This window comes from Arachis ipaensis, chromosome B1 (assembly GCF_059453495.1).
Source record: "Arachis ipaensis isolate K30076 ecotype BB chromosome B1, ASM5945349v1, whole genome shotgun sequence".
NCBI classification, from domain to species: Eukaryota; Viridiplantae; Streptophyta; class Magnoliopsida; order Fabales; family Fabaceae; genus Arachis; species Arachis ipaensis.
The window spans coordinates 93,578,657-93,595,489 of record NC_142436.1 but is presented as its reverse complement, the minus strand read 5'-3'; the positions used below and the strand labels follow the sequence as shown (position 1 = coordinate 93,595,489).

Here is a 16,833-nt window from a genome sequence, read left to right as displayed (position 1 = left end):
GCTAGCAATAGGTCTATGAAAAAGTACAAGACCACTGATGAGGCATGGCAATTGATCAGTGACTTAGCTGAATCTACTCAAAATCACAGGGAAAAACAAGGCCGTTCAAAAGCCGTTGCAGAAGTATCCTCTAGCAGAGAGACTGCTGCTCTAACTCAGAGTATCTGTGAAATGACTAACTTGCTGAAGCAGATGCAATTGAATCAACAACAAGTTCAGCAAGCTCACCCTTCTCCACCACAGCAAAGCCAACAGTTAGTCCCACAAAGAGTTTGTGGAGTCTGTGCTGATTATAGCCATTATACTGATGAATGTCCACAGCTCCAGCAGGAAGACAACACCGTGGCAGCCACTCATAACTTCTATGACCGCTCCAACCAAGGGTACAATCAAGGTGGCAATTACAGCCATGGATGGCAGGACAATTCTAACCAGAATTGGAGGGACAACAACAACAGAGGAGGCAGAGACGATCAGGGAAATCAGAGGTGGAATAATAACAACAACAGGCAGCAGAACCAGAACCAGCCTTACAGAGCACCTCACTTGAGGCAATCCCAAGGACCACAGAATACCCAATAGCAGACCTCTCAAATTACTTATCCTTCTTCATCTTCTAATGACAACTTACTACAATCTATTGATCAGAGACAACAGACCATGGAAAATAACCTTTATGCTACACTAAATGGTCTGAACTCTACTTTGCAAGCTCTCGTCTCACAGATTAGATCAATGAATAACTCCAATAACCAGCCTTTGAGCTCCAGTGGAATCCCCTCTCAACCATTACCCAATCCAAAGGGTGGCATTAATGCCATTACCTTAAGGTCCGGAACCACACTGCAGGAGAGGAATCAGGAGGAGCCAAGCCCACCAGAACATGCCTCAGCTGAAGAGGTAGTGGAAATAGAAGATGTTGAAGAAGAAGAGGACATACAGGACATGGCTGAAAAAGAAGAAGTTCAACCACAGGAGGAAGCACCAAAGGGCGCAGACACTTCAGAAGACACCACTCCCATTCCATTTTCACAACTTGCAAGGAAGCCTAGGAAGTAGCTGAAACCTGATCCCAAAATGGTAGAGATATTCAAAAAGGTTGAGGTAACTGTTCCTCTTTTTGATGTTATTCAACAGGTATCTAAATATGCAAAGTTTCTAAAAGATTTATGTATACATAAAGACACAATTAATGAATTAGAAACTATTCCTTTAGGTAGTTCCATATCTGCCTTAATGGGAGGTTTACCTGAAAAGTGTAGTGACCCAGGTCCATGTATGGTTAATTGTACTATTGGTGGTGTAGTATTTTCTGACTGCATGTGTGATTTAGGAGCATATGTGAGTATAATGCCTTTGTCTATATATGATATTTTGAGGCTCCCTCCCTTAAAAAGGTCGGCAGCTCGTTTTGTGTTAGCAGATAAAAACATTATTACAGTGGCTGGAGTTGCTGATGATGTATTAGTGGGCATTAAGGGGCTCACATTTCCCATTGATTTTTATATCTTGGAGATGCCCCAAAATGACTCAGAGAAGCCATCATCAATCCTACTCAGAAGACCATTCCTGAAGACCTCGAAGTTCAAATTAGATGCTTTTTCAGGAATATACTCTTTTGAAATAGATGGCCGAGTAGTAATCTTCAATCTAAATGGAGTTATGAAGCATCCGCCAGAGGATCATTCTATCCTCCAGTGTGACATCATAGATGAAACCGTGGCTGAAGTTCACCAGGAGGAATTTGAAGAGAAGTACATAGGACAAGGTCCAAGTGTGGGGACATTCTCAGAGGACAATGACAGTGCTTTACCATTGTTACCAGCTCCAGACAACCCAGAGCCTGACCATGATCAGAAGTTAGAATTAAAACCCCTTCCTCCACACCTTAAATATGCTTACCTTGAAGACGAGCAGAAGTTTCCAGTTATCATTGCAAGGGAACTCACTTCTCAACAGGAAGAGTAGTTACTTAGTGTGCTGAGGAGGTACAAGAAGGCAATTGGTCGGAGTTTGGCAGACATAGTAGGCATCAACCCTCAAGTCTGTGAGCATAGGATATTTTTAGAAGAGGGAGCAAGACCTGTCCTTCAACCCCAGAGAAGACTGAACCCCACTATCTTAGAGGTTGTCAAGAAGGAAGTGACCAGACTACTAGAGGCAGATATCATCTACCCCATTTCAGACAGTGAATAGGTAAGCCCAGTACAAGTGGTGCCCAAGAAGTCTGGAGTCTCTACAGTGAAAAATGAGCATGGAGATGTCATGGCAACCAGAGTTCAGAATGCCTGGAGGGTCTGCATTGACTACAGACGCCTCAACCAGGCCACTCGTAAGGATCACTATCCCCTTCCATTCATTGATCAAATGCTGGATTGCCTGTCACGTAAATTACATTATTGTTTTTTAGATGGTTACACAGGTTATTTCCAGATTCATATAGCTCCTGAGGATCAGGAAAAGACCACTTTTACATGTCCTTTTGGGACTTATGCTTACAAGAGAATGCCCTTTGGCTTGTGCAATGCACCAACTACCTTCCAAAGGTGCATGATGAATCTTTTCTCTGGTCTTATTGAGGACTGTATGGAAGTTTTTATGGATGATTTTAGTGTATATGGCAATTCCTTTAGCCTTTGCTTAGATGGATTATCTAGAGTATTAGATAGATGTGTCAGTACAAACCTTGTATTAAATTTTGAAAAATGTCACTTTATGGTAAAACAAGGTATTGTACTAGGACATGTTGTGTCTAATACTGGCATTTCTATAGATCCAGCAAAGGTGGATGTTATTTCTAGTTTACCTTACCCCTCCTCTGTGAGGGAAGTCCGTTCGTTCCTTGGCCATGCAGGTTTTTACATGAGATTCATTAAGGACTTCAGTAAGGTAGCACTTCCCTTATCCAGACTACTGCAGAAGGATATTGAGTTCGAGTTCAGCGATGATTGCAAACAAGCATTTGATAAGCTGAAGACCGCCCTGACTCAAGCTCCAATTATGAGAGGACCAGACTGGAGCCAGCCATTTGAAATGATGTACGACGCCTCCAACCATGCAGTAGGACCAGCACTGGCTCAGCGTGAAGGTAAGGACCCCTTTGTTATTGCTTATGCATCTAAAACTTTAGATGCACCTCAGTCCAATTACACTACTATTGAGAAAGAGCTTCTTGCTATTGTTTTTGCTCTGGATAAATTCCAAGCCTATTTACTTGGTACGAAGGTAGTAGTGTACTCAGACCACGCAGCTCTAAAGTATCTATTAGCTAAAAAGGAGTCCAAACCAAGGCTTATACGTTGGATACTGCTATTACAAGAATTTGATTTAGAAATTAAGGATAGGAGTTGTAACCAGAATTTAGTGGCAGACCACTTGAGTCGCCTTGAGCACATTACAGATGACCCCACTCCTATAGCTGATAATTTCCCATTTGATAACCTGCAAGCAGTATCTGAGGTAGTCCCTTGGTATGCACCTGTAGCTAATTTTCTAGTTAGCCGCACCTTTCCTCCAAACTTTTCTAAGCATCAAAGAGACAAGCTGAAAAATGAGTCTAAATATTATATATGGGATGACCCATATTTATGGAGATGTGGCGCTGACCAGGTAATTAGACGCTGTGTGCCTCAATCAGAATTCCAGTTTATCTTAGAGGCCTGTCACTCATCTGAGAGTGGAAGACAGTTTGGCCCTTAAAGAACAGCTAGAAAAATCTTAGACTGTGGATTCTGGTGGCCAACTCTTTTTAGAGACGCTGCTGAATTTTATAGATCTTGTTTCCCATGCCAAAAATTTGGTAATATATCCAAAAGGGATGAGATGTCTCAACAAATTATGCTTTTCTGTGAAATTTTTTATGTTTAGGGCATTGACTTCATGGGTCCATTTCCAAATTCTAATGGTTATTTTTATATATTGTTAGCTGTGGATTACGTTTCCAAATGGGTGGAAGCAATTCCTACCCACACTGATGATGCTAACACTGTTGTTTCCTTTGTGAGAAACCACATTATTTGTCGCTTTGGATCACCACGAGCAATCATGAGCGATCAAGGCACCCATTTTTGTAACAGGAGACTAACAGGATTAATGAAGAAGCATGGGATAATTTATAAGGTTGCAACAGCCTACCATCCTCAGACTAATGGATAAGCCGAGGTGTCAAACAGAGAGATAAAACGTATCTTGCAGAAGATAGCCAAACCTCATAGAAGAGACTGGAGCACCAGGCTACAAGATGCACTCTGGGCCTACAGAACAGCATACAAAATACCCATTGGGATGAGTCCTTTCCGCTTAGTTTATGGAAAAGCTTGTCATCTCCCTGTTGAAGTAGAGCACAAAGCCTTTTGGGCAGTAAAAGAGTGCAACATGGGAATTGAGAAAGCCGGAGCTGAAAGGAAGTTGCAACTGCAAGAATTGGAAAGCCTTCGCCTAGAAGCTTATGAGAACTCAAGACTATACAAGGAGAAGATGAAGGCTGTACATGATCAACACATCAAGAGAAAAGAGTTCCAACATGGGGATTTAGTCCTCCTTTACAAATCTCGACTGAGGCTCATGCCAGGCAAGTTGAGATCAAGATGGGAAGGTCCATACAGAGTCGAGAAGGCCGAACCGTACGGAGTTTTTCACCTAAGTCATCCTTCAAGCTCTGAACTTATCAAAGTTAATGGACAACGTTTAAAGCTGTACCATGAAGAGAGGATGAAGAAAAAAAAGGAGCTCGAGATCTTCCTCTTGGAAGATCCCCACATAGCCGAAGACTGAGCTAGTGGAGCGTCCAACTTACGGACGTTAAAGCAAAGTGCTAGGTAGGAGACAACCCACCATGGTATGATCGTTCTTTTCTTTATTCTTAGTTTTTCTATTCAATAACTCTTCTCTTTATTAGTACATTTCGTGCATCTGCATTTACATACTTTTATTTAAAAAAAAAAAAATTCGCGACGCGACTGCATCATTGACGCGTCCGCGTCGCAGGTGATTGGAGAAAATAATAAAAAGAACATAGAGTCACACGAGAGCATGGCTGGAGGCGTGCCCGTGGCACAAATCGCCCCACGCGACCGCGTCACTGTCGCGTTCGCGTCGTGTGGGAACATTGGCCTCCCACGCGACCGCGTCACTCACGCGGCTGCGTGCCCTGGAATTCGACGTGAAAAGGGTGCACAACAGAAAGTTGTGCTAGAGTGGTGCTGGATTGGCGCTGAACGCACAATTCTTCCCATGCGGACGTATGGCTCACGCGTCCGCGTCATATCCTTCTAATGGCCACTCACGCGATCGCATGCCCCACGCGATCGCGTCACCCAACATTTGGCACAATAAGAGTTTGAACAGAGAGTTGCGCAAGTGCGAGGCTGCCCTCGCGCCAGTAGCATAAAACAGGTCACGCGATCGCGTGACCGACGCGACCGCGTCAATTAATATAAGTGAAAGTCGCACGACCGCGTGTTCCACGCGACCGCGTCGCTTGCGCTGCACAGCTTCCCTGATTTGCCAATTATCTTATCTTTCTTTTCCCCAAATCCTATTTTCTCTTTTCCCTCCTTATTTCTTCCTTCTTCCTTCTTCCTTTTTTCTCACTTTCTACTCTATCTCTCTCTCACCGCCATTAACAAGGTTTTCTTTTCTTCTTCCCCCTTAATTTTCTATTATTCTTCTTATTTTTATATGTTATCTTCTTTTCTTTTCTTTTTACTTTCATTATGCATATTTTCTTTTCTTTCTTTTTCCTTTTTACTTGATGTTGGAAATTTATTTGAGTCATTATTTCTCATTATATGCTTGTGGATTGTTGTAAAATTGTTTGGCAATTATATATTACCTTTTTAAAGGGTTGCTTGCATGTTCACTTTAATACTTTCTATACCTTATTTACCATGCATGCTATGTGTTTGTGAAAAAGCCCATATGGCATCATGCATTTTTCTACATTATTCTATTCTAGTATTCAATGCTTGCTTTTCACAAATTCCCCTTACTATTGTATTAATTGAATTAATTGTCAATACAAACGTGATGGCTAGTTTGTTACGAGTGATAACACATTCAACTAATTAAATGCTTGATCTATGCTACTCATGCCTTTGCCTGCATGCCAATAAACCCCTTGCATTTAATTATCCTCCAATGCACTTGGTATATTTCCATTGATGAACTTTTCACATGTAGTCATGACCATGTGTTAACAACATCCTCTTTACCGTGCATTGTTTATTACTTATACAACCCTCTTCCTTGCTCTATCTCTTTGAATTTACGTTACTTTCTTTTTTTCCCTTTTCAGGATGGCCACCAAGAAAGGAAAAGAGAAAGCTACTCCCAAACCACCAGCAAGAAGAGGAACAAAAAGAACATTAGTGGCAGAGCCCTCTTCAACTGCGGTTAAACCCTCAACAAAAAGAACGAAGAGGATTATAAAGGTTGATGATAAAGAAAAAGCCTTCCCAGCAAAGGACACTGCGCGATTTCCCAATCGCTACTGTGAGCAGATGTTCCCCATCCTGGCAGAAAGGAGTTACAACAACGAATATCATCTTCTCCTCCCAAACCATATTGCTACCTTTGTTGAGCCGCAAATTGCACAAAGACAATGGGGTTTCCTATAGAGACAGCCGAGGCAGGTCAATCTTTCTTGGGTAGTCGAGTTCTACTCCAACTTCCACCTGCCAACCCTGCAGTCTATCTTTGTCTGTCAGAAGCAAGTCCCCATTACAGAAGAGGCCATTCAAAAAGCTCTAGGTCTTCCCCCTGTTCCAGAAGGATTGGACGATTTTCAAGAAGCCACACTCAAGCGCCAGATGTACCAATTTGACTGGGACGCCGTTCTCAGAGTTATCACACTACCTGGTAGTCGTTGGATCTACGGATACCAACGTACCCGCCCTAAGGGAATATTGGCTTCAGCACTTACCTTGGAGGTTCGCGTATGGGCACAGATCATGTCCCATTACGTCTTTCCGAGCACTTACGAGTCCTCCTTCACTGCGGACATGGCCGTTCTACTATGGTGCATCCTTACAGACCAACCTCTGAACCTACCAAGACACATCCGGAATACCATGAGACACGTACAAATTGTGGGCAACTTACCTTTTCCTGCCTTGGTCTCAGATCTTGTCTCAACAGCCAAAATTTCCTACAGAGCTGGGGACACCAAAGCCATGCTCCCACAGGATGATTAGTATGTCCCCAATGGGAAATACATCAGACCTCCACCAGCCGCCACAAGCCATCCTACTGAACCGGTTAAAGATATTCCTTCTTCAACACCACAAGCACCTACAACAGACCAACTGCTCCATCAGATACTCGAAAGGTTGGATCGGCAGGAACACAAAGCTAAGATGAGAGAGCGCCATAACAAGCACTGATTCACATACCTCAAGGAGCTGATTATGGGAAAATTCAAGGACTCAGACACCCCGGACTCCACTTCCTTTACCAGCACAGGAAGCCATGATGGTCCTGACTGTGGAGATACTGCTACCAGCCCACCTTTGTTCCTGACAGATGGCACCGAGGATGGTGCAAAGCCTTAAGTGTGGGGAGGTCGGTCAGTACCTGACTTCCGGAGGTAATTTCTCTTCCCTAAACACCAATAAATTAGGATATTTAGTTAGTTTTTCTTTTGTAGAATAGGATAAATTGCATAGTAATAGGTTAGTTGCATGCATGTTCTACTTGATTGAAAAGACAATATGTTTTCCTCTAAGACCCTATTTTCGGAACAAAATTTCACTAACTTTAATTAAAACTCTTATATTAAATTTTCTTGAAGTAGTATTTGGAACATGATTTTTGAGTTAAAAGAACACACAACCTGTGAGATTTGAGCCTTTATGCATGGTTACATTATTTAACCATAATTATTTTATTCTTGTGTGTTTACTTCTCTATGATTGTAATCTATATTTTGTTCCATCCTATATGTCCAATGTTTATTATATTTATATGTTTGCATATGATTGAGGCCATTAATTGTTTAGCTCACTTATCCAAATTAAACCTACCCTTTCAATTACCTTTGTTAGCCACTTTGAGCCTTTAAATCCCATTTGTTCTATATTTTACCACATTACTAGCGTTAAATAGAAAAAAAATTGTATATCCCAAATTGAATCTTTGGTTAGCTTAAGATAGAATTGTGTGTGCTAATTAAGTATGGGAAATTGTGGGAACAAAAGATAATAAGGGAATGTGTCATGATAATATAATGGGAATTTGGATACCTACTCATGTGAAACTATAAGAATTAAAAATCTATGTGCATTGATAAGCTATGTTTATTTTTATGTTTATGTTAAGAAAATATTCAATAAATAAATAAGGGGACAAAATTATCCCAATACCTAAGTTAAGAATTCAAAGATCAATGCATTTATGATAAAATTAAAATAAAAATTTGATACACAAGTATGGAATGTGAAAGGGAAATTCTGGATCGCTAGGTATGAATTCTAAAGTTATAAAGAATATATATAGGTTATTTTAAAGCTTGGGTTAATTAAAGATTCAGTTTATAAGCTTACTTAGCCACATATGTATCCTTACCATTACCTTGGCCCCATTACAACCTTAAAAAGACCTCATGATGTTTGCATTGGTATATTAAATGTTGTTGATTGGTTAAGAGAAGAACAAAAAAAAATTAGAGAGCATGATTAGAGAAGGATAGAGTGATTGCCCTATACACTAGAGAGATTAGAGCGTACATACATCATCAGTGAGGGTTCAATGCTTAAAATTCTATGTTCCCTACTTTCATGAGCTACCTGATGGGATATTTTAGCGGAGAAACAAATTTCTCCAAAACACCCAAACTTAACCGGCAAGTGCACCGGGTCGCATCAAGTAATAATAACTCACGGGAGTGAGGTCGATCCCACAGGGATTGAAGGATTGAGCAATTTTAGTTTAGTGGTTGATTTAGTCAAGCGAATCAAGATTTGGTTGAGAGATTTGTGATTTGCAGAATTTAAATTGCATAGAAAGTAAAGGAAATGGATGAATTGCATGAAATTAAAGAGAACTGGAATTTAAAGTGCTGAATCTTAAAGAGCAAGAAATTAAATGGCAGAAACTTAGAACGCAAAAAATGTAAATTGCAGAATCTTAAAGTGCAAGAAATGTAAATGGCTTGAATTGTAAAGGGAATTGGGAGTTGGATTTGCAGGAATTAAACAAGGAAAAGTAAATTGCAACAAACAGAGAAGTAAAGGATGTCTTGAATCAAACCGGATCTTAAAACAGAAATGTAAATAAGCATGAAAATAGTAAACAGGGAATGGGAAATGGGAAATCCGGATCTCAGGACCCAAGAGACTAGAAAACTAAGTCTAGATCTCAATGCCTTCCTAGATCCAACAAGAACAATTGCAAAGGAAATGTAGATTGCAAAGAAAGTAGATGAAGAAGCAAGTAACCGAAACTGAAATTCAATTAAGCAGAAAATTAAACAAGATCCCAAGGTGAGATTGAAACAGAATTTCTTCAACTCTCCACCCAAAATCCAAGACAAGAAAAGTAAAGAGTGCTGGGCAAGAACAAGGAAGAAGAGAGCTCTTGAATTAAAACAACAATGCTAAGAAAAATAAAAGTGAGCTCCAAGCAAAACCGAAAAGAAAGCTATTATGAAAAACTAAAAGGGAAGCTCTCTAAAAACTTAAATCCTATGCTATTTATACACTTTCTTCAAATGGTCTTCAAGCCTTCAATTGGGCCTTTGCTCTTGATGGAATTAGGTTGAGAGAGGCCTTGGTTAATTGCTCTTGGAGTTTGGAGAAGAACCGAATTGAACCGGGTTGGAATCATGAAAGCTTGAGTAAAAGTTGGAGTAAAAGTTAGGGTCTAACTTTTGCTCCAACTTTTCACATCAGCACCCTTGTTTTGCTGATACCAACGTTGGGGCAAAAGTTAGGGGTCTAACTTTTGCTCCAACGTTGGCCTCCCCTTAGTTATTCATGGCGCCAACGTTAGCCAGAAAGTTAGGGGCTAACGTTGGCGCAAACTTTTGCTAGCCCAGGGAGTTTTTCAGGCGCCAACATTAGCCAAAAAGTTAGGGGCTAACGTTGGCGCAAACTTTTGGTGCATCCAGGGAGTGTTTTTCATGCCAAAAGTTAGCCAAAAAGTTAGGGGCTAACTTTTTCTCCAGCTTTTGCCTAAAAGTTAGCGAAAAAGTTAGGGGCTAACTTTTGCTCCAGCTTTTTCTTCCTGGTTCATAATTAATCCAAGACTGAAGTCATTCCTCCTAGCCATTCCTTCTTGCATCAACCTTTCTCCAAGCTTTCTTCACTATCATTAATCAACCAAACACATCAAAGCTATGCTCAAAATCATGAGATATTCATTCTTTCCTAATATATGACAATTATAGCATAAAACCTCATGAAATAGCATGAATTCATACATGGTTGATTAAATCAAAGGAACATGAAAATCTACCCAATTGGCTTGCTTTTGGCTCAAGGAAGTGCATAATTCAATTGAAAACAAAAGAAAAAGGCTAGTGAAACTAGGCTAAGATGACTTGTCATCACTACCTTCTTGCATTTTTATCTGTTCTTACTGTATAAGAATTGAATTAGTGGAATTTGATTTGTAATTGTTTTGTAGAGCTTATTTACTATTGATCAAGTGGACAAGAATCATATAGTTGCATTCACATATATAGGTTGCATTGCATTGGAAGAGTTTTACATGTTCCTACTCATTTATTTTATCTCCTTCAACTAAGCATGAGGACATGCTAATGTTTAAGTGTGGGGAGGTTTATAAACCACTATTTTATGGTTTATAATGTGTTTAATTGTGTGATTTTATCATGATCATTACCCACTTATTCATATGATTAGCATGCATTTATATTTCCTTCCTAAAATTATTACATGATTGAAAACTTGCTTCCTAGAGACTTTTAATTATGTATTTTAATTCTCCTTTTTTCCATTCGATGCTGTGATCTGTGTGTTAAGTGTTTCAAGCTTTATAGGGCATGAATGAGTTAGAGATTGGTAAGGAAGCTTGCAAAAATGGAAGGAACACAAGAAATTGAGGAGATGACCAACGATAAGTGATGCAGCCGCATGGCTCACGCGACCGCGCGAAAGAGATGAAATCACAGTGATGCGGCCGCATGGTTCATGTGACCACGCCAATTGGAATAGCACAAGTGACGCGGAGGCGTGGACGACGCGCTCGCGTGGCAGGGCAAAAGGCCGAATGACGCGGTCGCGTGAATGACGCAATCGTATGACGTGCGCGATCTGCATAATCTGTAGAATTCACTGGAGCGATTTTGGGCCCTGTTTTGACCTAGTTTTCAGCCCAGAAAAGCAGACTAGAGCCAGAGAACATGCAGAGACCGAGAACAACATTCATTCTACCCAATTTTTAGTTTTTAGATCTAGTTTTACTCCTCCTCTAGGTTTTCTCTGTACACATTCATAGTTCTTAGGATTTTATTTCTATTGCTTTTTGCATTGGGATCTTGAGAAGAGTTATTACCTCATCAAGACTTCGTCATTCTAGTTCGTTTTCTTTACTTGGCTCTTACTCTTCCATGTCCTTTAATTTACTCAATTTTACTATTGAATTATTTTTAGAATTTATTAATACAAGAATTACTTTTATTTTTAATTGATTTCTTTGATTTTTATTTATCATGTCTTTCTTTAATTCCCTTTCCTATGTTATGAATTCTACATTCACAATAAGCGAGTAGTTCCCTAACTTGATGGGGAGTTGATTGAAAGGAACTCTCGAGTCAGAATGATCAAAAAGAAAAATTGTAATTGGGTTTATTGTTGGATTGCCCTCTAGTCACTGACACCAATCCCTTTTAATTGAGTGGGTTGGAACTTATGAATAGAAGTAGCATTCCAACTTGTTTGACTTTCCCTTACCTAGTAAGGGATAACTAAACAGGACAACCTTCAATTGTCAATTAATCTGAGAGTACTCCAACAAGAATAGGGCTTCCAGCTAATCTACTCCCAGTCAAGGCTTTTATTTAAATTACATAAATTCTCTAATTTAATTTCCTGTTATTCAATTCAAACCATTTTGAAAACATCTGATTAATAAAATAGCACACCTTTCTGCAACTCATTCGGAGACGACCTGGGATTCATACTCCCAGTATTTTAATTTTAATTTTTCTGACATCCTTCTAAATTGATAAGCGGACTTCTGGTTGGTTAAGAACTATACTTGCAACGCATATCTTATAACAATTCTTGACTCGCCAATTTCCGCCACATCAGGTGTCTCCCACCTAGCACTTTTATTTTAAGTCCTTAAGTTGGACATTTGGGAAGCTCCTAGTCATGGTGGCTTATGCTTGTACTCATCCTTGAATCTCCAAGGATCATTGTTCTTCAAATGGTTGACAAAAATTCCAACCAAATTCACCATGCTTGGGCAAAGTTCTACCCAAGATATGAGCTCCCTTAGTTGGTCTTCATGCTTCGATCCGGGATCCCATATCTTATTTTCACACTCGTCTTCAAGTTGATTTCCATGAATTCACCGTTCGGGCGGTTGACAAGTAGAACAAGAAGAATTCTCTTGAGCACACTGATGAGCGGATAATTTATACGCTTTTTGGCATTGTTTTTAGTATGTTTTTAGTATATTTTAATTAGTTTTTATTATATTTTTATTAGTTTTTAAATAAAAATCGTATCTCTAGACTTTACTATGAGTTTGTGTATTTTTCTGTGATTTCAGGTATTTTCTGGCTGAAATTGAGGGACCTGAGCAAAAATTTGATTCAGAGGCTGAAAAAGGACTGCAGATGCTGTTGGATTCTGACCTCCCTGCACTCAAAGTGGATTATTTGGAGCTACAGAAATCCAATTGGCACGCTCTCAATTGCGTTGGAAATTAGACATCTTGGGCTTTCTAGCAATATATAATAGTCCATACTTTGCCCGAGATTTGATGGCCCAAACAGGCGTTTCAAGCCAGCTCAAGAATTCTGGCGTTTAACTCCAAAACTGGCACAAAAGCTGGAGTTAAACGCCCAAACTGGCACAAAAGCTGGCGTTTAACTCTAAGAAAAGTCTCTACACATGAAAGCTTCAATGCTCAGCCCAAGCACACACCAAGTGGGCCCAGAAGAAGATTTCTGCATTAATTACTTATTTCTGTAACCCTTGGCTACTAGTTTTCTATAAATAGGACCTTTTGCTATTGTATTTTCATCTTTTATTCATACTTGGATAGACCTTTTCAAGTTTGGGGGCTGGCCTCACGGCCATGCCTAGACCTTGTTCTTATGTATTTTCAACGGTAGAGTTTCTACACACCATAGATTAAGGTGTGGAGCTCTGTTGTTCTTCATGAATTAATACAAAGTACTATTGTTTTTCAACTCAAGTCTATTTTTTCTCCAAGATATTCATTCGTTCTTCAACTTGATGAATGTGATGATCCGTGACACTCATCATCATTCTCACCTATGAACATGTGCCTGACAACCACCTCTGTTCTACTAGCAATGGCTTGAATGCGTATCTCTTGGGTTTCTAATCTAAGATTGGAACCTTCATGGTATAGGCTAGAATTATTGGCGGCCATTCCTGAGATCTGGAACGTCTAAACCTTGTCTGTGGTATTCTGAGTAGGATCTGGGAAGGGATGACTGTGATGAGCTTCAAACTCGCGATTGTGGGGCGTGTGACAGACGCAAAAGGATCAATGGATCCTATTCCGACATGATCGAGAACCGACAGATGATTAGCCATGCGGTGACAGCGCATTTGGAACGTTTTCACTGAGAAGACGGGAAGTAGCCATTGACAACGGTGATGTCCAACATAAAGCTTGCCATGGAAAGGAGTATGAATGATTGGAAGAAGGCAATAGGAAAGCAGAGGTTCAGGAGGAACAAAACATCTTCATACGCTTATCTGAAATTCCAACCAAAGAATTACATAAGTATTTCTAGCTTGCTTCAAGCCGACAGTCTCCGTGGGATCGACCCTTACTTACGTAAGGTATTACATGGACGACCCAATGCACTTACTGGTTAGTTGTGCGGAGTTGTGACAAAGTGTGATTCACGTTTAAGAGCCCCAAGTCCTTTGGTGCCATTGTTGATGATCACAATTTCGTGCACCAAGTTTTTGGCGCTGTTGCCGGGGATTGTTCAAGTTTGGACAACTAACGGTTCATCTTGTTGCTTAGATTAGGTAGTTTTCATAATTTTTAAGGTGATGTTCTTAGCATCACAAAAGCTGATTAGTTCTCATCAATTTAGCTGCTGAATGTAATGTCCTGCTGAAGCTTGGCCAAACATGTCTAATCTTTTTAGACTAAAGCTTTATTCTAACATTGCATGATTCCTGGAATTCTCATTAAAAGTTTTGATTCTCTTTATTTTCTTTTTCCATATAAGTTTCAAAAATCACAAAAAAATCTATAAAATCATAAAAATAAAAGATATTTTATATTTCTTGTTTGAGTCTAGTATCAATTTTTAAGTTTGGTGTCAATTGCATTCTTCTTGCATTTTTCGAATACATGCAATATGTTCTTCATTGATCTTCAAGTTGTTCTTGATGATTTCAGTACTCTGATCTTTATATTCTCTTGTTTTGTGTGTTTTGTTGTTTCTCATATGCATTCTCAATTTGTTAGTGTCTCTTATATGAAAATTTTTAAGTTTGGTGTCTTGCATGCATTGTTTGATTTGAGTTTCCTAAGATTAGTTGTATTTTGATTGTTTTTCATCATTAAAAATTCAAAAATATTTTCAAAATCGTGTCTTTTCAGGTCAATAATACAGAAAATTGACGATTCAAAACATTCAGCAGAGGAACCAAACAGAAAAAGCTGGGCGTTCAAAACGCCCAGTGAAGAAGGAAAACTGGCATTTAAACGCCAGCCAGGGTACCTGGCTGGGCATTTAACGCCCAAAAAGGTAGAGTTTTGGGCGTTAAACGCCAGAATAGATGCCATTCTGGGCGTTTAACGCCAGGATGACACTAGAGGAAAGATTTTGTTTTTAATTCAGATTTTTTTTCAAATCTTCATAATTTTTCAAAATCAAATCTTTTTCAAATCATATCTTTTCAATCATATCTCTTCAAAATCAATTTCTTTCCATTTTTTTATTTTTTTTACTATTTTCGAAAATCCTTGCTAAAATTAATGATTTACTTCAAAATTTTCAAGTTGTTATTTGCCTATTAAGAAAGGATCAAATTTTAAATTTTAAGAATCATATCTTCTAAATTCTTGTTAGTCAAGTAATCAACTTTAATTTTAAAACTTTCTTTTTTTTTTAAATTGATTTTCCATCTTATCTTCTCAATCATATCTTCTCAATCACATCTTTTTCAAAATTAACTCTCAATCATATCTTTTTGATCTCTAATTTCAAAATCTTGTTCAAAAATCACTTAATTTCTTTCCCAATTTTAGTTTTCGAAAATCATCAATCAATTTTTCAAAATTTCTTTTAATTATTTCAAAATCTTTTACTTTATTTTCGAGAATTCTTCCCATCTTCTCACATCCTTCTTTTTAAAGGACTAACACTCTTCTTCAAGGTGCAATTCGAACTCCCTCCTTTATATGTTCGAATTCTTTTCCATCTACCTCCTCCTTCTATTCTTCTTTTCCTCTGACACCTCAAGGAATCTCTATACTGTGACATAAAGGATTCCCTACTTTCTTGTTCTCTTCTCTTTTATATGAGCAGGAACAAAGATAAAGGCATACTTTTTCAAGCTGATCCTGAACCTGAGAAGACCTTGAAGAGAAAGCTAAGAGAAGCTAAAGCACAATTCTCTTTAGAGGGCCTAACAGAGCTCTTCAAGGAAGAAGAAACCATGGCAGCCGAAAACAACAATGCCAACAATGCAAGGAAGGTGCTTGGTGACTTTACTGCACCTACTCCCGACTTCTATGGGAGAAGCATCTCAATCCCTACCATTGGAGCAAACAACTTTGAGCTTAAGCCTCAATTAGTTTCTCTAATGCAACATAATTGCAAGTTTCATGGACTTCTATTGGAAGATCCTCATCAGTTCTTAGCTGAATTATTGCAAATCTGTGACACTGTCAAGACCAATGGGGTTGACCCTGAAGTCTATAGACTTATGCTTTTTCCTTTTGCTATAAGAGACAGAGCTAGGACATGGTTGGACTCACAACCTAAAGAAAGCCTGAACTCTTGGAAAAAGCTAGTCAATGCCTTCTTGGCAAAGTTCTTTCCAGCTCAAAAATTGAGCAAGCTTAGAGTGGAAGTCCAAACCTTCAGACAGAAGGAAGGAGAATCCCTCTATGAAGCTTGGGAAAGATACAAGCAATTGATCAGAAGATGTCCTTCTGACATGCTTTCTGAATGGAGCATCATAGGAATTTTCTATGATGGTCTGTCTGAACTATCCAAGATGTCATTAGATAGCTCTGCTAGAGGATCTCTTCATCTGATGAAGACGCTTGTAGAAGCTCAGGAACTCATTGAAATGGCTGCAAATAACCAATTCATGTACACTTCTGAAAGGAATACTGTGAATAATGGGACAACTCAGAAGAAGGGAGTTCTTAAGATTGATACTCTGAATGCCATACAGGCTTAGAATAAATTATTGACCCAACAAGTCAATATGATTTCTCAGAGTCTCTCTGGAATGCAAGCAGCAACAGGCAGTACTAAGGAAGCTTCCTCTGAAGAAGAAGCTTATGATCCTGAGAACCCAGCAATGGAAGAGGTGAATTACATGGGAGAACCCTATGGAAACACCTATAATCCTTCATGGAGAAATCATCCAAATCTCTCATGGAAGGATCAACAGAGACCTCAATAAAGTT

At 39.2% G+C, this 16,833-nt stretch overlaps 1 non-coding gene across 1 annotated transcript; it reads right to left on the bottom strand.

Annotated features, from left to right (window-relative positions):
• Window positions 1-16,250: 16,250 nt before the first annotated feature.
• On the bottom strand, window positions 16,251-16,358 carry LOC148577504 (small nucleolar RNA R71). Its single transcript, XR_015903670.1, has one exon. It is a non-coding gene; the product is annotated as a small nucleolar RNA R71 (small nucleolar RNA).
• Window positions 16,359-16,833: the final 475 nt, after the last annotated feature.